Raw genomic sequence first — 24,125 nt, 5'->3', positions numbered from 1 at the left:
CAATTGGGAAATAATTCTGAACATAGCAGAATTATACTCACTGATAGATTTAAAATCTTGTAGCCTTAGATGAGTCCAATCATAACGTGCCTGTGGAAGAACGACCATCTTCAGGTGGTCATATCTATCTTTCAAATTACTCCACAGTATGACTGGATCTTTAACAGTAAGATATTTCATTTTCAGGCCCTCATCAAGGTGATGGCGTAGTAAAATCATTGCTTTGGCACGGTCTTGGTTTGATGCCTGATTTTTATCTTTGATGGTGTCTGCCAGACCGATCGCATCAAGATGAATTTTGGCATCAAGCACCCAAGACATGTAGCTTTTACCCGATATATCCAGGGCTACAAACTCAAGTTTAGAAAGATTTGACATTATTTAGAAAAAGAAAGTTCGTACCTCTAATACTTTCAAAGTATTTTCTCGAGATAGCAGAGTCTCGTGCTGATAACGTGTTATAAAATAAAGACTGTAAAGTAAAGACAAGTATAGAGAGAAACTGATATATTATTCAAACTTCAATCTTCTGTACATAATGAACTGAATTCTCCTCTATTTATAGAAGAAAAGAAGCTGCTGTGTAAGCTGCTATTGCAAGCTGCTGTGTAAGCTGCTCGGCAAGCTGCTGTGTAAGCTGCTTGTAAGTTGCTGTGTAAGCTGCTTGTAAGCTGCTGCTCTAAACTGTTGTGCCAGATATAGATAATCTTCTATCATGGATAATATTTATCCATAACGGAGTACCGAAAGGATAAGCTTCTTCAGGAGGCTTATTTCCAATAGAGTACTAAATAGATAAATATATTTATGGCGGAGTCTTATATGGATAAACTTCTTCAGGAAGCTTATTTACAACAGAGTACTAAATGAACATCTATAATATAATATATTCATAACACTCCCCCTCTTTTCCATCTTTTTCTACTTGAAAAGTCGTGCAAGCCGAATACTTTGACAGGTGTCGGTACTTATGGCCCTCAACCCAAGATGAGATAGAGCCTTAACCCGACACCACCTTCATCAATTATCTTGATGTCGAAAGGGAAGGTCTGTTGCCCCCCTCCCCTCCCCCTCCCCCACAAAAAAAAAGGGCCACCATTTAATATTCTTTTAGATGGGCTGTTATAAAAATATGCCTTGCCTAAATTAACTTGGGCGAGTCATATTTTAATTGGCTAATTTTGCCACTCATATTATCAGCTTATTTTAGTGGAAAAAGAACTGGATTCCCCTAATTAAAATTAATTCTTGGTCCTTGGAACAAAGAATAGTTAAAAAAGGAGATTCTTAAATGATCGCTTCTGTATATAACTTCAACAATGGCATAAGGGAAATGACCCCATTGAAAATGCAAATCAGAACCAAACGAGTTTTTTGTTGAGAAGTTTTTCATTCATTAAGTGGAGCTAAAGAGTTCGGGCCACGAAATAGGAGTTGAATCTGAAATTAAGGAACATTTCTATGTTATAAATTTGTCATAAATAAATGGTTTTACGAAGAGTTAATGCACAGTGCTCCATACAACAAAGATTACGTGCTATAAACGATGCAGAAATTGATAAAGCATGCTCTCAACTATGGTAAATTTGACGATAAATAGAAATATACCATAGGAGACACAAAGATTATGTTGCTCGATCCATAAAACTGAGTAACCCACCATTTTAGATATAAAATGAAAGAAAGTATAAAAATATCGAAAGAATAACTTCATAAAATTTACTTGCAAAAAGGTTATACAAGTAGTAGTCTAACACTTGTGTCTCGCAAATTCTCTTCCTAAAGTCTCTAACCCTGAAAAACTGGTGTAAAAAGGGTAGCCCGGTGCACTAAAAAAATATTGAAAGATGTCAATATTTTTGAAACGGACTAATAAAGATATAGTGTATCTTTTTGAAACAGAAGAAGCATATCTTATTGGCAATCTAAATCTTCCTCTTTCGCAGTTATTTGTCAAAATTTTACTTGAGGTTTATAAACTTCCGTTATAGTCTTCATATTGTGATATTAGGAAATTAGAAATAGAATTGCAATATATAGTATGCAACATTTCATATAAATATTAGCCATAATTGGCATAGGATGGGAGTTGGAAGCACGATGTGCAAAGGAATGAAAGATCCACCAAATTCAACTAAAAGATGTAAGATTTGGAACACCAACCCGCACCTGCCTGTTTTTTTAAAAAAAATTAATTTAACCCGCCCCGCATATACTCTAGCCCGCTCCACTCCGCAAATACTGTAACCCGCACCGTCCTATTGCCATTCCTAACTCAAACTATGAAAAGGACAAAGTGCTAAAGTTATAGATTTCATATTTTTATAACACTGTTTTTGAAAATTATATTTTCCTTCGTGATGTTATTAGTCATCTTCCTTGAGGCAGGCTAAGGGAAAACAGTATTATTCAACTGGTCAATTAGTGCACTCCAACTAAGAAAAGGACACAAACATTAACAACAACAGAAAATTAGAAGTTGACTCTAAAGTCTTCATAGTAAAAAATAATAATAAAATCCTATCTACATTTATTTTATATAGATAAAATAAAAAACCCATCAACCTTGTTCTGTCTGTAATGTTCTTCATTTGTTTAGCACATCATATTTCCTCTTGCAATGGTTTCTTCCTTTCTTTATGTTCTATTGTTTCCGTTTTTCTTTCCACTACACAATTTAGCTCAAAGTAATTTCTCAAAGATTAGAAGCTAATTTCTCACAAGCTAGTGTTGAATTGGAAATGCAGTTTCAATTATTTAATTATATTATGTCTTAACACGTTCTATAAGAGATTTATACATCAATAGAAAATATATATAGAGAACTTCTCTAGTATTACTATTTTGTATAATCTTGGCCTGAGATGAGTTTAAATGGAGTGACGTGTGACATATATAACTGACCCCAACTTGTTTTAGTTGTTTCATTGTATATTACACCTCGCACACCCCTCATGTGTAGGTATGATTCTTTTTTCACATGCCAAACACGTTATATTGATCTTTACTTTTTGCCTTTTTGGATAACAACGCAGTATGAAACCCGTGACTTCTTGTTGTTCTGATACTATGATAAATTGTGTGTTAACTCATTTAAAAGTTTAAGCATTAAGTAAGGAAGACTACATTTCTAATTATTTAATTATATTGTTATGTCTCGACAGGTAGGTTTAATCTTCACATGTTTGATAATAGGAATTTGGTGCTTGCTACACAAAGTGTGCCTTCCAATTTAGATTATGATGATGAGTACTATAAAAGTCTAACTTCTGATGAGGCGAATGTAACCAATTCTGGTGATAAATTAGTTTTTGATGAGAATGGAATGATGTATGTGTTGAAGAGAAACAATCAAAGGCAATATCTTACTCCGCGATCCATTCCTACAGCTTCGGGAAATTATCATCGCGTGACACTTAACTTCAATGGAGTTCTCACTCATTATTATCATTCAAGGAGTTCTAATAGCAGTGGCTGGAATATTATGTGGTCTCAACCTGATAATATATGTGTCAGCATTTACAGAGACAAAGGAACTGGGGCTTGTGGGTACAATAATGTATGCAGTCTTGATACAAACAACATGTCAGTTTGTAATTGTCCACAAGGATATTCACTGCTTTATCCAAATGATGTTTATGGAGATTGCAAGCAAGATTTTATTCAAAGTTGTGATGAAATTGGGAGGGGTTCACCTGAAGATGTTTACAATACTGTCACGGTTCGTGATATTGCTTGGCCAACCTCTGACTTTCAGAAGATTAGCCCTTCTACTGAACAAGACTGCCAAAGGGCTTGTCTGAATGATTGCTTTTGTGCTGTTGCCATTTATAAAGGCATTAGCTGCTAGAAAAAGAAGCTGCCAATGTCGAATGGAAGAATAGACGTCAGTTTGAAATCAAAAGGTTTTATCAAAGTCAGAAAAGATGGTGTTCCTCCTCTAAGCCATGGCCTTCCAAATCCAGATTCTCGTCAAAGCAAGAATTGGCGAAATTGGGCAGTTGTGTAGTTCACGCTCTTAGGTAGCTCTGTGTTGGTGAATGTTCTCTTCATTGGTGTATTTTGTTGGGGATTCTTCCACATTTACAAAAAGAAAGCAAAGGCATTACACCCTACTAGTCATGTGGGAGACTCGATTTGTCATAGTTTTACCTACAAAAACTTGTAGAAGCCACAAAAGACTTCAAGGAAGAGCTAGGCAGGGGTGCCTTCGGGATTGTCTATAAAGGAGTAGTGCCTATCGGTTCAAGAAACGTAGTCGCTATAAAGAAGCTGGATAGAGTTGCACATGAAGAAGAAAAGGAAAAGGAATTCATAGCTGAAGTAAATGTGATTAGTCAGACTCATCACAAAAGTTTTGTCCGTCTACTTGGATATTGTGACGAGGGATCTCATCGTTTGTTGGTCTATGAGTATATGAGTAATGGCACTCTTGCAAGTTTCATTTTTGGTGATCCAAAACCTACTTGGAGCCAAAGGACAAATGTTGCAATGGGGATCGCAAGAGGACTTGCATACCTCCACGAAGAGTGCAGTACGCAGATTATCCATTGTGACATAAAGCCTCAAAACATTCTTCTAGATGATTATTATGTTGCTCGAATATCAGATTTTGGATTGTCTAAACTTCTGATGATTAACCAGAGCCGAACGCTTACTAACATTAGAGGAACAAGAGGTTATGTTGCTTTAGAATGGTTCAGGAATAGTCACTTCCCCCCTCAATGCCTTCTGGGTTGAGCCTGTCGCACAAGGCTTGCCTAGTGCGATTTACATCCCCTGTGTGATTTGCAGGCTATTACACAGGGGAAAGTTTACCCAGTGTGCACAGAGTGCTCACCACAGGGTGTTCACCCGAAGGGCAGAAGCTGTGACAGATGTTGTAGCGGCTGCGGGTTCCCCTCTTACCAAAAAAAAAAATAACCAAAGTAAAAGAAACAACAACAGTAATAAAACTGATGAATAAGATAATACTATAATAATGATAATAATAAGGAGAAAGAGGTAGAAGCTAAGGTGCTCTACCTTTTATAGTTGCAGTGTTAAAGAAAATAGTTGAAGTGTATAACATTTTGCAACAATTCAAAATATGAAGTGCATAATATAAATTGTGACATCAAATCGTTACTATCTAAAAAGACTATGATTTATGATCCATTGGTGCAGTTGCCTATGGTTTTATGTAAGATACATGTTACTTTGTGCTCGTCAATAAATTTTTTGAAAGTTCGTGCCAAAACTTCAATCAAAGCAAGGATACAATCTTGCAAAGCCTGTTAGGCTCTGCAAATTCATATGATTCAATGAACATTTACAAAAGAAACTAAAAACAGCATATTTGGCTTGCATTATTTTTCTTTCACTTGCATCTTATTACAAAGTTCATGTCTTAAAAATCAAATGGAAATGCTATAAGGTACACCTTTTCCAGTAACACCAGGTCCAGAAAATGGTTTCAACAGTTCATATGGTACAACTCCGGCTCCATTTCTGTTCATTAAAGTGCTATCAGCATTTCTACCATCAATAATCCCTTCAAGTTCCTTTAATCTACCAGAAAATTTCTCGAACGTCGCGTTAATCACATGATCCTCTGCCCAATAAGGTTCTATTTTCTCTCCAAGATATTCTTCATCTGGAGAATGATTAGATAAAACATCCAAAATTGCCATGACTTTTGTTGCCTGTATTTGTGAAGGGAAGCATTTTAATAGTACATCCTCAGGTTTTTCCAAGAAATTCTCCCATTCTTCATGAGTTGGATCATCAGTTGGTATTTTTGCTCTAGCAGTTGTTGGCCTATTTGGAAAGTAGCCTACACATGCAATAGCAAAGTCCATATTCTATTAAGTGAGGACATCATAAATATAATAAGTAGAAAATGAAACTTTCAATTTTAACAATTTTTGAGAAAGTGGGATTATGAAAGTACATTTTATTTCCTATTTTTACATAAATACTGTAAACAAAATTACGATATCAATGTAGTTTAATATGTGAAAATATGTTGGTTAGGAGAACCATTTTTACCAAGTTATTTGTTAATGCTCACCAAAAGGATATACTCGAATGACGTGAATCCGTAACTATTTTTCTAGTGCATAAAACTTAAACTTTTTTAAATTGAGTTTAATTTCCATACACTAACGCTAAAAAAGAATATAAGGAATTGTTCATTGTAACTATAAAACAACTACAAAGGCAATTGTTCATAATAAGTGAAATTACTAATATAAAAAACTAATGCAAAAGGCTTAGGTGAGTACCTGCATAGCTGTATTGGCCAAAGTTTACTGCTGCATGGTGTCCAGAAGTTACCCAAATTATTGTTGTGCTAATTCCAATTAAGTCATCTGGGGTTTTTAACTCAGGCCACCATGGCTCGTCTTTCTTGTCACCATGTCCAACATTTTTGATCTCTGACCATCAAGCTTGGAGTTCTGTATCGGATTCTATGAGTTCGGTTTCTGTATAGTAATGGTTGACATAATTTGTCACCCATTGTTTAAGGTTATCCCATAGCACTAAACCATCATTTGCAAAAGAGTAATCTTCTATTGTTAGTTTCAAGCCATATTGTGCATTTGGATCTTTCACAGCCATTCCCCTATTAAAGTTTGCCCAAATAACATGTTATGTGGAAGGATAAAATGGAACACTCAGTATTCTTAGTGTAATTAATTTTTATACTAGCAGATCATTGAAAAGATAACGGCATGTAATTCTCCATAATAAGTGGGATTGGTAACATGAAAAATCATACAGGTAATAACTTGCTACGACAAATTAAAATACACTGATAGTGAATTACCTGCTAATGAGGTCTTCCGGGACTGCCTGTCGATCAAATCGCCTGTATCTGAAGTGAGGATGCAGTAATCTGTATATTGGGTGCATTGCACTAAGTTGCCTATTTGTTGCTATGATGTATGGCTCTGTAGCATAATGAGTTCTTAGCCTGCAAAATTTTGAAAAAAAAAATTCAAGTATTAATATTTAGATGAAAGTAGATAATTTTTACTTATCTATTTCGGCAACGGAACTTAGATTAAGTTTCTCAATCTCATAAATTGGAATAACATGAGCCATAAATTACTCAAAACTACTAAGAGCCCGTTTGGTTCGACTGATTCAAAGTAGCTAATAAGTACCAAGTGCTGAAAGAACTATAAGTAGTAAAATTAATTTTAGAAATAGCAATTATGTGTTTAAATAACAAGTAATGTTGATATGTTAGGTAAAAAAGTGTTGAAAACTTATTTCATGTTATAATGACTAAAATGAAGTGACCAACTTATAGATTTTAGCTTATGAGAACTTTTGACATTTACCAAATACATAGATAAGCCAAAAAATAAATATAAGCTAGTTTAATCTAAGGGTAGTTCGGAGCACTGGTTCTCGCAATGTGTGGGATCCGGGGAAGAGCCGGACCACAAGGGTCTATTGTACAACCTTACCCTACATTTCTACAAGTGGCTGTTTGCACGGCTCGAACCCGTAACCTCCTGGTCACATGGCAATAACTTTACCATAAGCTGGTTCAATCTGTTTATAATATAAGCTTATCTAAGCAACCTCTAAATGATGATTGATATATGAAGTTGGACTTTTCGGACCATCTTTTCCGGCCAGATAGCGAGCGATACTCAACAATGAACACTAACTGAAAGCGGCCGGGAATATAATGCATGTGACCTGATCACTTACCAATGACTAACCAGCTGGTGATAGCCAGAGTCTTGAGCAAGAACATGAGCTTTAGCTAACTTCCAAAGTCAAGAACCAGTGGTATGCCAAGTAGGGCAATATACTTGTTTCCATTTAGGTTTATCATAGAGTTCTTGATCCATATACCACACTTCCTTTGAGTTCATTCACTTTGTTCACATATGGTAACAGCAAATCATGATAATCTAGGATAAACAACTTCTTTTGTTTAACTGCCTGCAATTTATGTATCTTTCAAGATTTAGTTAAGGCAGAAGGAAGACTATGTACAGATCATATATGTATAATTAAGCATGTAAAGGGCACCGACTTTATAGTGGATTATTTGCACTATATGGCCTTTTTTGAGGTCACTATTGTGATGACCCAAAATATCATCTTCAAATTTAATAAGTAATTCTGTGTTCTAAGACCTCGAAAAGCACCATTTATCATTCCTCGACTTGCGTGCGCAGTCCGTAAAATTTTCCGGAGAGTTTTCAGGTAAAAATGAATTAAAATGTGAAATAGAGCTTTAAAACTCAAGTGAGTTGACTTTGATCAACATTTTTAGCAAATAAATCTGGATCAGTATTTTGATAATTTCGGTAGCTCCGTATCGTGATTTCGGATTTGGGCGTATGTCCGGAATTTAATTTGGAGGTCCCTAGCTCAAGTTATGACCATTTAACGGAACTAGCAATTTAAAGGCTAAAAATTTCCAAGTTTGACCACGGGGTTGACTTTTTGATATCGGAGCCGGAATCCTATTCTGGAAATTTGAACATCTTCGTTATATCATTTATGACTTATGTGCCAATTTGAAGTCATTCCGGATTCATTTAATATGTTTTGGCACCAGGTTTGCAAATTGAAAGTTTAAAACTCAAAGTTTGAATCGGGGTGTGAATTGTAATTTCAGCTTTGTTTGACGTGATACGAGACCCCGAGTGAGTCTGTATTCTGTTATTGGACTTGTTGGTATATTCGTACGGGGTCTCGAGTACCCCAAAAGTGATACGGATTGAAATCGGATCAAGAACTGGACTTAAGCAAAATCTGTATTTTTCCTTCTGCTGTAATCGCACCTGCGGATTTTTCTCGCAGGTGCGAGCTCGCAGAAGCGAGCCTTCGATCGTAGATGCACCCGGGCATGGCTGGATAAAAGTCCGCAGGTGCGAAAACCTACACGCACCCGCGCGTCCGCAGAAGCGGACCAAAATGATCGCAGAAGCGAAGGCAGCGCAGGTGCGCATTTTTCTTCCGTATGTGCGAGGCCTCGCCTGGCAGCCCCATTTCGCAGATGCGAGCTCGCATGTGCGAGCCCAGGAACCGCAGGTGCGGAAATGCCTGGGCAGTGTATATATCAAAGAGTCCAATATTTTTACTCATTTTGGTCATTTTGAGCTCGGTTAAGACGAATTTTTGGGCGATTTTCACGGGAAACATTGGGGTAAGTGTTTCTTATCCTATATTGATTATATTTCATGATTCCATACTCGTTTATATCATGAATCCGTGAATTTATGAAAGAAAAATCAGATTTTGCAAAAATCTTCCAAAAACGAGAAATTTAGATTTGAAGGTCCATTTGATATCGAAATTGGACAATTTTTGTATGGTTGAACTCCTATCGGAACGGGTGTTCGGATTTCGCGAGTTTTTTCGGGATTTGAGACGTGGGTCCCACTGTCGAATATTTAAATAAATTTCGAATTTTTATCCGAAAAATTTGTAAATTCATATGGAATTAATTCCTATGATTAGTATTGAATATATCGAATTGTTTGTGAATAGATTTGAAGCTTTCGGAGACAAATTTAAAAGGAAAAGTTGTGGTTAAATAATTGATTGGAATTTACAAAGCGAGGTAAGTGTCGTAGTTAACCTTGACTTGAGGGAATATAACCCTTAAATTATTTATTATGTGAATTGCATGTGAACGACGTATAGGCGAGGTGACGCATGTCTATACGTCGTCAAATTAATTGTTTGTCTGCTTACTTAAAAAATCATTAAAAAAATTTAAATCATAAATTAATTATTATAATAATTATTTCTCTCCTATTCTTTGTCAAATATTAATTTTAAATTCCTGCATTAATTGTTACATGCTATTTGAATTATGTATTTTAATTGTTATTTAACATTTAGCATATTAAATACTAAACAACCTAATTTCTCTATGATTTTTATAATAAATTATTATTTGTCATTGTTTGGTTCATAAATAAATTATAATTATTGTATGCCTTGATGCTTAATAATTTCTCATTGGACGTGGTATCTATTGGAGTAAGTTTTATTACATTTATGAGTTGTTTAAAATTATATTGGGGGAACGGGTTGCACGCCGCAATGGGAATAAAAGTATATGAAAGTATATATATATATATATATATATTGGGGGATCGGATTGTACGCCGCAATAGACTTATTTAAAAGTCTATATATACTTAATTGAAATAAATATATGACAGACTTGATTAAAAGGAATATATTGGGAGAGCGGGTTGCACGCTGCAACAGAATTGAATGTGAATATATTGTGAGAGCGGGTTGCACGCTGCAACAGAATTGGTTGAAATAATAATGGATTATGACTGCTGAGTTGGCTTCAATTATTATAAATGAGTTACCTGATTTATTTCTATTATTTGTTGTTGTTATTAATATTGCGTACAGGTTAATGTAAGTGAACCGCCTTAGCCTCGTCACTACTTCGTCGAGGTTAGGCTCAGCACTTACCAGTACATGGGGTCGGTTGTACTGATACTACACTCTGCACTTCTTGTGCAGATTTTGGAGTTGGTCCCAGCGGCATGCCATAGACTTGCTCCGATTTCAGCTACTCGGAGGAGACTTGAGGTATAACTACATGGCGTCCGCAGTTCTGAAGTCCCCGTCTATTTTACGTTAGCTGTGTGTTTATTTCCAGACAGCTTTATTTTATTCAGACCTTTATTTGTATTATTCTAGAAGCTCGTGCATGTGTGACACCACTTCTACTATGGTATTTAGACACCGTTATTTTTATGGATTATTCACTATATTTCAAACTTTGCTTCCGCATTTGTTTCTTTGTTATTAATAAATTTAAAATTATTTTTAAAATAGATAATATTATTCTAACATTGGCTTGCCTAGCAAGTGAAATGTTAGGCGCCATCACGGTTTGAAGGTGAGAATTTTGGGTCGTGATAACTGTTTAAATTATACCCCCTGTAAGTCCAATGGACTAAATTTCGCCTTTAAAAGTAGTTCGATGAATCCTTTTTTTTTTAGAAAATTATCCTTTACAACCTTTCAAAATTTTAATAGCCCATATATTTTTTCACTGATACGAAATGGCCCTTCGGCCCAAACTTATTGCATCTGATAGCCCGAAATATCTATTTTATATATTTTTGTATAGTGACAGTCTATTTTGTATACTTGTTGTATATTGATAGTCTATTTTGTATAGTGACAGTCTATTTTGTATATTTTTTATATAGTAACAGTCTATTTAGTATATATTTTGTATAGTGACAGTCTATTTTATATATATTTTATATAGTGACAGTCTATTGTATATAAATTGTATAGTGGCAGTCTATTTAGTATATTTTTGTATAGTGACAGTCTATTTTGTATAAATTTTGTATAGTGACATTCTATTTAGTATATTTTTTTGTATAATGACTGTTTATTTTTGTATATGTTTTGTATAGTGACAGTCTATTGTATATAAATTGCATAGTGACAGTCTATTTTATATAATTTTTGTATAGTGACAATCTATTTTGTATATATTTTGTAATATACCAATATTCAAATCTATTTTCACCGAAAGAAATACATAAATATCCATATAAATATATGCTAATGGTGAGCCTGAAATTATGATTCCCATCAAAATCAACTAATGACATACATGTGGAAATGGAAATTTATTTAGTGAAAACCAAAGGATTTCCCTACCAAACAAAGTTAGCCTAGAAAAAAAAAAAAAGAGGCAATAACAGAGAACTTGGGATTTTTATTCAAAGGGTGGTTGCCCCTCTCTCTTTAGCCAATGATTTTCCTTTTCCACTTTTAAAACAAAATCAACAGCCCTTGAATTTCTGGAAATACGTGTTTCTTTCCGTTTGAGGCTTTGGAGATGTTAACACCCTTCTTAGAAGGTTGTTAAATTCTCTACGGTGCTCTTTAGTTGTAAATATTTGGTTGTCTAAATATTTGGTTGTGTATGATAATACTTTACAGTTTTAACCAAAAAAAAAAAGTGAGCTTAAGACATACATTTTTATGCAGCCACCTAAACATCCATTTACAGTTGGCATATCCTTTCTTTGTAAATTTGCAAGGTCATTTAATCAAATTACCCCAAAAATAAGTGTTTTAGTACCATATTAAAATTTTAAAATATATTATTAAATTATTTTTTATAATGTAAAAGTAACAAATTTACCTAAGAATCACATTGAAATGCACTAAATATTTTTTTGCAATAAAAAAATAACTAAACAAATTTTTGTCATGAAAAATAATTTCGTGACTTTGAAGCATTAAGACAAAGTTGAGCAAAGATGCTTTAGACATTATCTTATTTAATTTTATTGTAGAAAATTACAAGAAGGTCTAATTCATTCTTTGTCGGATAAATTTATATAATTGAACCGCCTGGCGAAGGTAGGTCTAATTCCGAGAAATGGCGGAGGAGGAGGAAGATAGAGCAGTACTGGAAAGGGAGCTGGAGCTTCAATTGGAAGAGCAGAAAGCAGTACTTTTGGGCTAGTCACTAGAATTAATTTTGGGCTATAAAATGTGTATTGTAATTTTGGGCTACTGGATGTTATAGGTTTGGCCCGAGTGGCTATAAATGATACTTGCTCAATAAATATAAACATTCAAAGTGAAGCAACAAAGCACCTGCCAAGTTGTATCCATGGAGAAATCGCAATCAATATAAATGGCACCAATGAGTGATTCAACTATATCAGCCAGCACCTTTGGGGGATCAATGAGGCCTGTTGAATGCCAATATGTCCTGAATTTCAATTTTTCAGTTTAATTTTTCGTGACACAAATGTCCTGAGTTGTCCTAAAAATAAGATTTTTACTTCGAATTTTCATGATAAAATAAATGCTGGCTAATTCCTAAATAGAAGCCCTAAGAATGGCTGTTTGTGCACTTCCCCCAACCGTTGGCTAGAAGAAAATATAAACAATGTGTTTTTTCTCATAATTATTTTTAAAAAAACAATAATTTGTTTATACCTCTTCAATAGTCATGAATCCTCCAATTTCTAGCTCAATTAGCTCTTTTGTGATTGCTGATTGAGGAGGTCCATAGATCTCAGGGTCTAGCTTGCTCTTCAATGGCCATTCCTGGAATTTTCATGAACTATTTTTAGTTCTGTGTTTTCTATCAATAATTTGATCTTTTAACCATAATCTATGCCCTGATTTATAAAAGACCTATTTAACGAGCAATAATCTTTTTATAACAAGAAAAAAGAAAGATTGAGCAGCACTAAAACAATAATTAAATTATATGATAAAATGAAATAAAATAGGAGTAACTAATTAAGGGGAATCATACCGCAACCAAGCGTATACTATAGGGGTTCAAACCAGCTAACGTTTGACGAGCAAATTCCACATCTTTTAACCAAGAAAACTTGTCCCCTGCAATAACGTTGAAAATATACACTAACTTAGATTTTTACAAGAACTTTACCAAAGGTGCAATAATATTACAACAACAACAATAACAACAAATCCAGTGAAATTTCACAAGTGGAGTCTGGGAAGGATAAAGTGTACGCGGACCTTACTCCTGCCTTATGACGGTAGAAAGGTTGTTTCCAAAAGACCACCGGCTCAAAAAAAGTAAAAATGAAGCAATAAACAGACAGTAGGAACAACAAGGTAATAAGACACGAAAGCAAATGGTGCAATAATATTATTTCTGTTTATTTTCTTTCAACATATCGTGCACTTATTTTGACAGTTCCACTAAAATGATGCAAATTAAGCTATATCTATCCAAAACATATTGTCCTATATTCGTGTCGAATTATCCAAATTTATTATGCATTTTGGAAGATTCTGATGGATGTTATAACATTTTGGAGGATCCAAGCAACATAAGTTTCCGATATAATATTTTGATTTATGAATTTTTGATGAATCCGAGCAACACAGGGGACTTACTTTGAAGCAATTCAGGGGTTTCAAAAAGCAAGACATCTTTTTGGGTATCAGAAATGGCCTTAATGAGCCTTGGTATGATATTCAACAGGGTAATTTTATCTTTAAGGGGTGGAAGTTTGACTCCGACATTGAACAGTGAGTCAATGACCGAAAAATGTGGAAATCCGACATCCGGATCACCGACGGCGACGGACTCCAACGCCGGCACCACCACGTGCAGAGCGGAGTAAAGTGTGTTGCCTGAGAATGTTAAGCTCTTCACTTCTGAGAATGCTTCATCTCTTGGTACATATACAAAGGCACTCCTTGATTCAGATAATGGATCTGCAATGCAACCACAAAAATGACTAGTATAAAATTCAATTCGAGTTAAACATCGAAAACTATAGAATTTTTATATTATCATATCAAGGGAAAAAGGTTACAAATAGAATTATGTATTGATGGTGTAAAATATATGTACATAATATGGTCAATTATATGATAATTACATATATTTATATATAAGCATTACGTAATAGCCTCGTAAAAAAATATGTCATATAAATCGAAATGGAAGTACCTTTCTCGATTCGTGGGCCACCAGTTCTGTATCTTCTAGGATAAGGGAATTCTTTACCACCAAGTACTGGTCTTTTAGCATCATCACTGGCATCAGGATCTTCAATATCATTGTATACATCATAATCATATACTCTCTCGAATTGTTTACGTTCTCCAAATCCATCACCTCTCATTATTACAAGTTCTCTTTCTCTTAATCTCTTAATTGCACTTGGTGTTTGAGATGGTAGATATGACTGTCAATACGGCAAAAACAATATATTAATAAGCCTGGATTGATTCTCATTATGCAGACCAGGGTGTTCAAACCTAACCGGAAAATCGCACCAAACCGAAAAATCAAACCAAATCGCTTAAAAAACTCGACTAGGTTTGGTATTGAGTAAAAAAACTCGAACCAAACCGACATATAAATATATAATTTTTATATATATTTTTAAGACTTTATATTGAATTGTCTTTAAAAGATGTCGAAATATTTGGGATCCTCTCATGTGTTAACCTTGAAAGCGTACATTAAGAAAAATTATTGTTAGACGTCTAAGAAAATAACTATCATGTGTTACTAAAATAATTCTCCCATTATAATATTTTAATAGATCATATGTTTGTCAATTTTTTCAATATTTACTAAATATATATTCAGTTATCAAAACTTTATCTATAACTTTAACAAAGTAAGATTGAAATAATATTCATATTACAAAAAAAATCCGAAAACTCAAAAAACCCGACCAAACCGAACCAATCCAAACCGATATAATTGACTTGATTTGATTTTGATAAAAATCGAACCAACTCGATCCATGTACACCATAAATGAAGACAATTGAAAGAGGGAATAAAAAAAGATTTTGCAATAAAGAGTACATTGAAAAGATCCAATTATGTTAGTAAAGTTTGAAGAAATTATTGAAATCAAATCGTAATACGCTGAATTTGTAATCTCTTGATTATAAAATCGTCCGTAATTTTTTTTTAGGCTTGACGTAGTTGGTAAAGTTATTGCCATGTGATCAGGAGGTCACGGGTTCAAGCCGTGCAAACAGCCTCTTGTAGAAATATAGGATAAGACTGCATTTTGGTCCGCCCCCTCCCCGGAATTCCGCGCATAACAGGAGCTTAGTGCATCGGGCTGCCCAACCCGGTAGCGTGTTCAAGATTACTAGTATGTCTAGTCTTTTTCTTTTTTCTCGTATGGGTCCTAGGGGTTAATTACCTAAGTGTCAGTAGACTATTTTTAACGTTAGATAATTAACTGCATGCATGTTGTTGTTTACCCATTAGCCAGAAGGCATTTTGCTACAAGAAATGTACACAAGAAGAGCAGCCTGTGTTTGTAATAATTATAAATGTGTTATAAGAAATATCAAATTATAATGGATGTCTACTCTTCCTCTATGATCTTCATCTCAAATGTTTAATAACATAATTAATGACATATTTTCTATGTTTAATGACATATTTTCTTCACTTTTCATACCTATATAAAGGTCTTGTAATAGATAGGAAAATACACGCAATTGAAGAAGAAATAAAAATCTCTTCTCTCTTTCTTCATATATCTCTTAGTTTGTTTTTCCTTGTTCCATATTGTTACTTTGGGTTATATTTTATAACACGTTACCAGTACGATACTCTACCATCTCAAGAAGCTCTTTGAGAAGACTAAGGTATAATTTTTCTCCTCTTTTAATTATGACTGATATTATGAAAAGAAAGTTTGTTGCCCTTAAAATTTCGGGCAAGAACTATATGACATGGGTGTTGGATGCTGAAATCTATTTAGATACAATGGATCTTGGAGACGCCATTAAAGACAAAAATAAAGCATCTACCCAAGATTGTGCTAAGGCCTTGATTTTCTTGCGCCATCACCTTGATGAAGGGTTGAAGATAGAATATCTCACAGTCAAAGATCCACTTATTTTGTGGAATGACTTAAAGGAAAGATATGACAACTTAAAGTTGGATACTCTTCCACAAGCACGATATGATTGGACTCATCTGGGGGTACAAGACTTTAAGTCTGTTTCTGAATATAGTTCTGCGATGTTCAGAATTACTTCTAAATTGAAACTCTGTGGAGATACTATCACTGATTATGATATGCTTGAAAAAATGTTCACAACGTTTCATGCCTCCAATATGGTCTTGCAACAACAGTACCGAGAGAAAGGTTTCAAGAAGTATTCTGAGTTGATTTCTCTTCTCCTTGTGGCTGAACGAAACAATGACTTGCTCATGAGAAATCACAAAAATCGACCCACTGGGTCTACACCATTGCCTGAAGTGAATGAGGTGTATTTCCATTATTCTAAGCGTGAAAAAGGTCGTGGCCCTGTTCGTGGTCGTGGTTGTGATCGTGGCCAAGGAAGAAATTTTTCTGGTGTTAATCACCCCCCAAAGAAAAATAACCACCAAAAGTGGAAAGGGCCAAGGGCAAATGGTTCAGAAACTGAATGTTATCGTTGCAGTGGAAAAGGGCATTGGGCAAATATTTGTCGCATACCAAAATATTTAGTTGAGTTTTATCAAGCATCTCTAAAGGATAAAGCTCCTAAAGCTAATTTTGTCTATGAAAATGTATTTGATATCACCCACTTGGATGTGACAGATGTTTTTGAGCATCCTGATGGAAAAATAAACTACTCGATCGGTGATGAATCTATAGTTAAAGATGATTGAGCATTTTGATTTTTATGTTTTTGTATTCGTAGTATCTAATGAATAAACATCTTGTAATATTTATTGCGCTTAATAATACTTCTTATGTAGTTTTTAAAAATATATGTATTTCCTAAATTTCATAAATAATGAGTAATATCTAAGTAATTAGTGTCCTAGCCTTACTGATCTTTTAATTCCTTTTGATTTTCCTTTACGTTACTTTAATTCTTTTTAAGAAGAGGTTTACAAGCACCCTGGAACAACTTTTGTTACTTCACCCTTAATTTTTTTTTTCATGTACTTATAATTGTATTATTTTTGTTGCGTAATTATTTGTATAATAATTAGAATTTGCTAGAAAATGTATTAAAGGGTCACTATTGAATTATTGGTTTAACTTTATTTCTTTTCCCTTTTCTCTAAAAATACTAATATTTATTCATATACTTCTTTTGTATGTCAAACCATGGGAAGCAAATATGGATATCTTTTACAGCAAACTTGGATCAAAGTTCAATTGTAAAAATATTTGCTTAATTGATTCATGTACAACACATACAATATTCAAAGAGAAGAAATATTTCTCTCATTTAAGTATGTGTACGTCAGATGTTACTACAATTTCTGGTAGTAGTAATCTAATTGAAGGCTCTGGAAGAGCTAATATAACTCTGCCTAAGGGAATAATACTTATCATAGAGAATGCAATGTTCTCCTCCAAGTTCAAGAGGAACTTGTTGAGTTTTAAAGATATCCGTCGAAATGGATTTCATATTGAGACAATAGATGAGAATAATCTCGAATATCTCATCGTTACCAAGAATGTCTCTGGCCAGAAAAGGGTTATTGAGAAGTTTCCATCTTTATCTTGTAGCTTGTATTGGACAAGAATTAGTGCAATTGAGGCACATTCTATCGTAAGCCAAAAGGTTTCTTATTCCAATACTTTGTACTTTGACATGATCGATTGGGACAGCCTGGATCAATTATGATGAGACAAATTATAGAGAACTCAAATGGGCATTCATTAAAGAATTTAAAGATTCTTTTAAATAATGAGTTTTCTTGCACTTCTTGTTATCAAGGCAAGTTGATTATTAGACCATCACCAACAAAGGTTGGGATTGAGTCCCCCACATTTTTTGAACGTATACAAGGGGATATTTGTGAACCTATTCACCCACCTAATGGACCGTTTAGATATTTTATGGTCTTAATAGATGCATCTTCTAGATGGTCTCATGTGTGCCTATTGTCATCTCGCAACCTCGCGTTTGCAAAATTAATGGCACAAATAATTCGATTACGGGCACAATTTCTCGATAATCCAATTAAGTCTATTCAACTTGATAATGCTGCTGAGTTTTCATCCCAAGCATTTAATGATTATTTCTTATCAATTGGGATAAAAAAGGAACATCCTGTAGCTCATGTTCACACTCAAAATGGCCTTGCAGAGTCTTTGATTAAACGTCTGCAATTGATAGCAAGACCGTTACTCATGAAAACGAAATTACCCACTTCTGTTTGGGGTCATGTTATTTTTCATGCAGCAATGCTAATTCGTCTCAGATTGACACATTATCATAAATATTCCCCGTTGTAATTAGTTTTGGGTCATGAACCTAATATATCCCATCTAAGAATTTTTGGATGCGTTGTATAGGTGCCTGTAGCACCGCCATATCGCACCAAGATGGGTCCCCAAATAAGGTTAGGAATATATGTTGGGTTTGAATCACCCTCCATTATTCACTACCTTGAAACACTAACGGGAGATTTATTCACTGCTCGATTTGCAGATTGTCGATTCGATTAGGCATTTTTCCCAAAATTAGGGGGAGAAATTGGTGAAATCAAACGGAAAATTTCGAGAAAAAATCCATCATTATCTCATCTTGATCCACATGCCTCTATTTGTGAAAAAGAGGTGCAAAAGATTATCCATTTGCAGAAAATAGCAAATCAAATGCCAGATGCATTTATGGATCTGAAAAGGATAACGAAATCACATATCCTTACAGAGAATATTTCAATCCGTATTGATGTCCCTGTTGGAAAATCTTCTAGTGTCATAACTAATGAGTCAAAAGCACACCTAAAGCGTGACAGACCATTGAGTTCTAAGGATCGAAATCCTAGAAAAAAATAAATAAATGATCAAGATGACACTACGAAAGAGCCTCATAAAGAAACCCATGATTTAACCAATCCTGAAATTCATGAGGATATCGATGAGCCTGAGACTCAAGAAAATAAGTAACTATCAATAAATCCAATCGATATTGAGACAAATTTGAATCGATTGAATATAGTGGTGGATTATGTCTTTGCATACAATGTTGCATCTAGCATTATGCAAGATAATGAGGATCTTGAACATAAATCTGTTGGAGACTGTCGACAAAGACGTGATTGGCCAAAATGGCAAGAAGCAATCCAATCTGAGTTGGATTCACTTGCGAAACGTAAAGTTTTTAGATCTATAGTCCAAACACCTAATGGTGTTAAACTTGTTGGCTATAAATGGGTCTTTGTACGTAAAAGAAGTGAGAAAAATGAGGTACAAAGATATAAGGCACGCCTTACTGCACAAGGATTTTCACAAAGAGCTGGTGTCGATTATGAAGAGACGTATTCTCCTGTTATGGATGCTATAATATTCCGTTATCTCATTAGTCTTGCTGTCCATGAAAAGCTTGACATGCATTTAATGGATGTGGTTACATCCTACCTATATGGCTCATTTGATAATGAGATATACATAAAAATTCTCGAGGGATTTAAAATGCCCGACGTACATAATTCAAAGTCCAAAAAAAAATTTTTAATCAAATTGCAAAGATCTTTGTATGGTGTAAAGCATTCAGGAAGAATGTGGTATAACCGCCTTAGTGAATATTTATTAAAGGAAGGTTATATAAATGATTCTATTTGTCCGTGTGTTTTTATAAAGAAAACAACATCGGAGTGTGTTGTACTTGCCGTATATGTTGATGACATAAATCTTATTGGAACTCCTACAGAACTCCAAAAGACAATTGATTATTTAAAGAAAGAATTCGAGATAAAAGATCTCGGAAAGACAAAATTATGTCTCGGTTTGCAAATTGAATATTTGAAAAATGAAATTTTTGTTCATCAATCTGCCTACATAGAAATGGTATTGAAATGATTTTACATGGATGGAGCACATCCATTAAGTACTCCGATGGTTGTTCGATCACTTGATATGAATAAGGACCCGTTCCGACCTCAAGAAAATAATGAAGAGCTTCTTGGTCCTGAAGTACCATATCTTAGTGCAATTGATGCACTAATGTATCTTTCCAACACTACAAGGCCTGACATAACTTTTTCAGTTAATGTCTTAGCAAGATATAGTTCTGCTCCTATAAGGAGACATTGGAATGGAATCAAACACATATTGCGGTATCTAAAAGGGACTACCGATATGGGCTTATTTTATGGCAATGATTGCAGTCCCGATCTTATTGGTTATGCCGATGCTGGGTATTTATCTGACCCACACAAGGCTCGATCTCAAACTGGCTATGTGTTTATATGTGGAGGCACTGCAATATCTTGGCGATCGACTAAGCAATCAATCGTGGCTACTTCATCTAATCATCCTGAGATAATTGCTATTCATGAAGCAAGTCAAGAATGTGTATGGTTGAGATCTGTAATACACCTAATTCGAGACAAATGTGATTTGAAGTGTGACAAACTACCCACAATTTTGTATGAAGACAATGCAGCATGCATAGCTCAATTGAAGGGAGGATTCATAAAAGGAGATAGAACAAAACACATTTCACCAAAGTTATTCTTCACACATGATCTTCAAAAGAATGGTGATATCAGTGTGCAACAGATCTGTTCAAGTGATAATATGGCTGATTTATTCACCAAATCTCTACCGATGTCAACCTTCAAGAAACTAGTGTACAAGATTGGGATGCGAAGGCTCAAGGATGTGAATTGATGCTCTCATTAGGGGGGAGTTAATATGCGGTGTACTCTTTTCCCTTACAAAGTTTTGTCCCACTGGGTTTTCCTTGTAACGTTTTTAATGAGGCAACCAAAAAGCGTATTCCTAAACTTGTGTACTCTTTTTCCTTCACTAGGATTTTTTTTTCTAATAAGGTTTTAACGAGACACATTATCTATGGACATCCAAGGGGGAGTGTTATAAGAAATATCAAATTATGGTGGATGTCTACTCTTCCTCCATGATCTTCATCTCAAATGCTTAATGGCATATTCAATGATATATTTTCTTCACTTTTCATGCCTATATAAAGGTCAGGGTAATAGATAGGAAAATATACACAATTAAAGAAGAAATAAGAATTTCTTTTCTTTTTCTCCATATATCTCTTAGCTTATTTTTTTCTTGTTCCATATTGTTAATTTGAGTTATATTTTATAACAAAATACAATTAATAGGACCACAAGGTCCACAGTAAACCTTTTTTGTACATTTGTCTAGTTTATAAGTGAGATGAAACAAAAACAAAGTACATGGAATGGACCACTACAATGTTCTAGCTAGATTAGTATATGTGGTCTTGTACTCAAGGGAGCTTGACGCAACGAAAAGATTATTTTTGTGATGAGGAAATTATGGGGTTTTAAGTCGCAAAAACAATCTCTCTTAGAAATGCAACGTAAAACTCTGTAAATAAGAGCCAATGTGTTGTAGCTCTTTCCCTGATCTAACTCTTTATTCTAAGATAAGATAGTTTTATTGAGTTTTATTAAGGTTATACAATTAAGTCGCTAATTATAAATAATTACAAGTATGTTTCTATACTAAGCATTGAACATTAACCTGGCAAATATAACTTGAATTCATTCTTCTATAGTTAGATCATATTCCCGTCCACTATAAAAATCAACCAGCTATTTCTTATTCTTGACGAAGAAATCATGTCTAAGTTATGAAAAATATGTCAAAAATAATTAACGTTTTTATATCACCTATTATGGTTCGTGAATCCTTATAGTTAGGCTACTCAGAGGCGGAGTTGGAATTTAAAATTTATGGGTTCTAAATTCTAGAATAGCGACATAAAGTGTAAGTGTTAGTAAATAGTTTCTGAATTTTATTTTTGAACATATTTTATGTGAATTTCTTAATTAATACATATAGAGTTTGAACAAAAGTTACTGTGCCGAACCCGTACTTCGACTTCTAGCTCCGTCCATGGGAAAAATCATTATTATTTTTCCAAAAATATAATATGATACATGTAGACCTCTCTATATATAACAACATCGTTATATAATAATCATTCACTATAAAAACCAAGTTTTTATGGAACCAATTTTTATGCTATTTATAATATATGTTCTCTATAACAGTACTTCGTTATAATAGCCAAAAAAATATGAAACAAATGAGGCTGTTATAGAAAGCTTTAACTGTAGTAATTATTTTGGGTAAAATAAATAAAGCATAAATGAAGAGGGAATTTTTGGCAAACCTTGTTGGTGAAGAAAATCCTTTTCTCGGGATTATGAAATTTGGAGTGAACCCAAGAATTGCAAGTAATATGAACTATGCCATGGGAAAAGCCATCAATTACTATATTCTTGACATACATTTCCTTGTGATGCTCATTTTAAATTGCTCCAACCTCCCCAAAGTTTTCAGGAATTACAAAATCGGCCTCATAATTTGTGTCACCATCCACATCTCGTCCACGATGTGCAAACGTCTTAATGCTTGGTTTCTTTATTCCAGTCTCTTTAAAAGATAATAGAGAACAAAATAATTAATAATATTCAAAGAAAAACAATTAACAAAAAGAATAACAATTAAATACAAGTTGCAAGACAAGAGAGGAAATTCTATTAGGAATTTACGCACTAAAAAAAATGGAATTAACGTTGGGCGAATGTTGCTAAACAACATATTTCCATTGCTAAACCAATTCAATGACGGATTACCAAAAAATCTTATCAGCTACGGTTTATTTAGCAACAGATTAACGACGAATTTCGTAGCTAATTTTTGCAGTGAGAAAATAAAGAAGAACTTGAACAATTATGAAGCAAGAAATCAGCATAAAAGAAATATTGAATGACTTTTGCATGATTATGCTTCTTTTTTTTCTTTTATAAGATAAGGTGGTAAACAAACTTTTATGTATAAGCTCGTCAAATATTCAAAAAAAGAAAAAGACTAAAAAGGAGCAATAATAAATTAATAATCTTCAGCCGACTTGTAAACCCTATAACGTGCTATGTACGGGAGGATATTAAAGATATATAATGCCTCAAATTGGTTGTGTAAAAGTTTTCACTAGTAGTTTAAAATACTTATTTTTCAAAGTTATTGAGTTAATTATTTAAGTTATTTTCAATTTTGAAAAAATGATCACATTACAGTTTGCTTCAGTTTTGCACGTTACATTCGTACTTTGGAACTGAGTGAATGCGATAGAAGGAGCAAACGAAATAGCATCCACAAATGGCTTATCTAAGTATAACTATTTACTATAAAAAAAAGTACTAAAATTAATTGCCTTAGCTGGAAAAAAGGTTAGACAACAGATGCTGGTTTGAAATTTGATGTATGCAGAAGGACATTTCTTTTACCACTCTATTCCATGTTATGTTGTCTCCTTTTTATTTTTAGTCTGTTTAAGAAAAAGAAAAATGATATTTTTTTTAATATTTGGAAATAACTTAAATTTAAACTTCTGATTTTATCCTTAATAATACTAATTTTTTAGTCATATTGTCACGACCCAAAATCTAACTATGGTCGTGATGGCGTCTATCGTGTTATAAGGCAAGCCTATTTCCCAAAATATTGCTACTAAATCGATTATAAGAATATAATAAAATATTTCCAACATTTGAATTTTTTCATAAACTAAATCAACTCTAAATATAATTATAGAAAATACGGAAACGAGCCCCAAACATCGGGGTGTCAATAAGTCATGAGCATCTAGATAACCAAA

General features: G+C 34.0%; 2 pseudogenes; one reads left to right on the top strand and one right to left on the bottom strand.

Moving 5' to 3' along the window:
• The first annotated feature begins 3,160 nt into the window (after positions 1 to 3,160).
• Positions 3,161 to 4,836, top strand: LOC107768684 (G-type lectin S-receptor-like serine/threonine-protein kinase LECRK2; annotated as a pseudogene).
• Positions 4,837 to 5,240: 404 nt separating this feature from the next.
• LOC107768685 (linoleate 13S-lipoxygenase 2-1, chloroplastic-like) lies at positions 5,241 to 14,700 on the bottom strand (annotated as a pseudogene).
• Positions 14,701 to 24,125: the final 9,425 nt, after the last annotated feature.

The sequence above is a fragment of the Nicotiana tabacum genome, chromosome 9 (genome assembly GCF_000715075.1).
Source record: "Nicotiana tabacum cultivar K326 chromosome 9, ASM71507v2, whole genome shotgun sequence".
Classification (NCBI taxonomy): domain Eukaryota; kingdom Viridiplantae; phylum Streptophyta; class Magnoliopsida; order Solanales; family Solanaceae; genus Nicotiana; species Nicotiana tabacum.
This window is presented reverse-complemented; position numbering and strand designations above follow the sequence as displayed.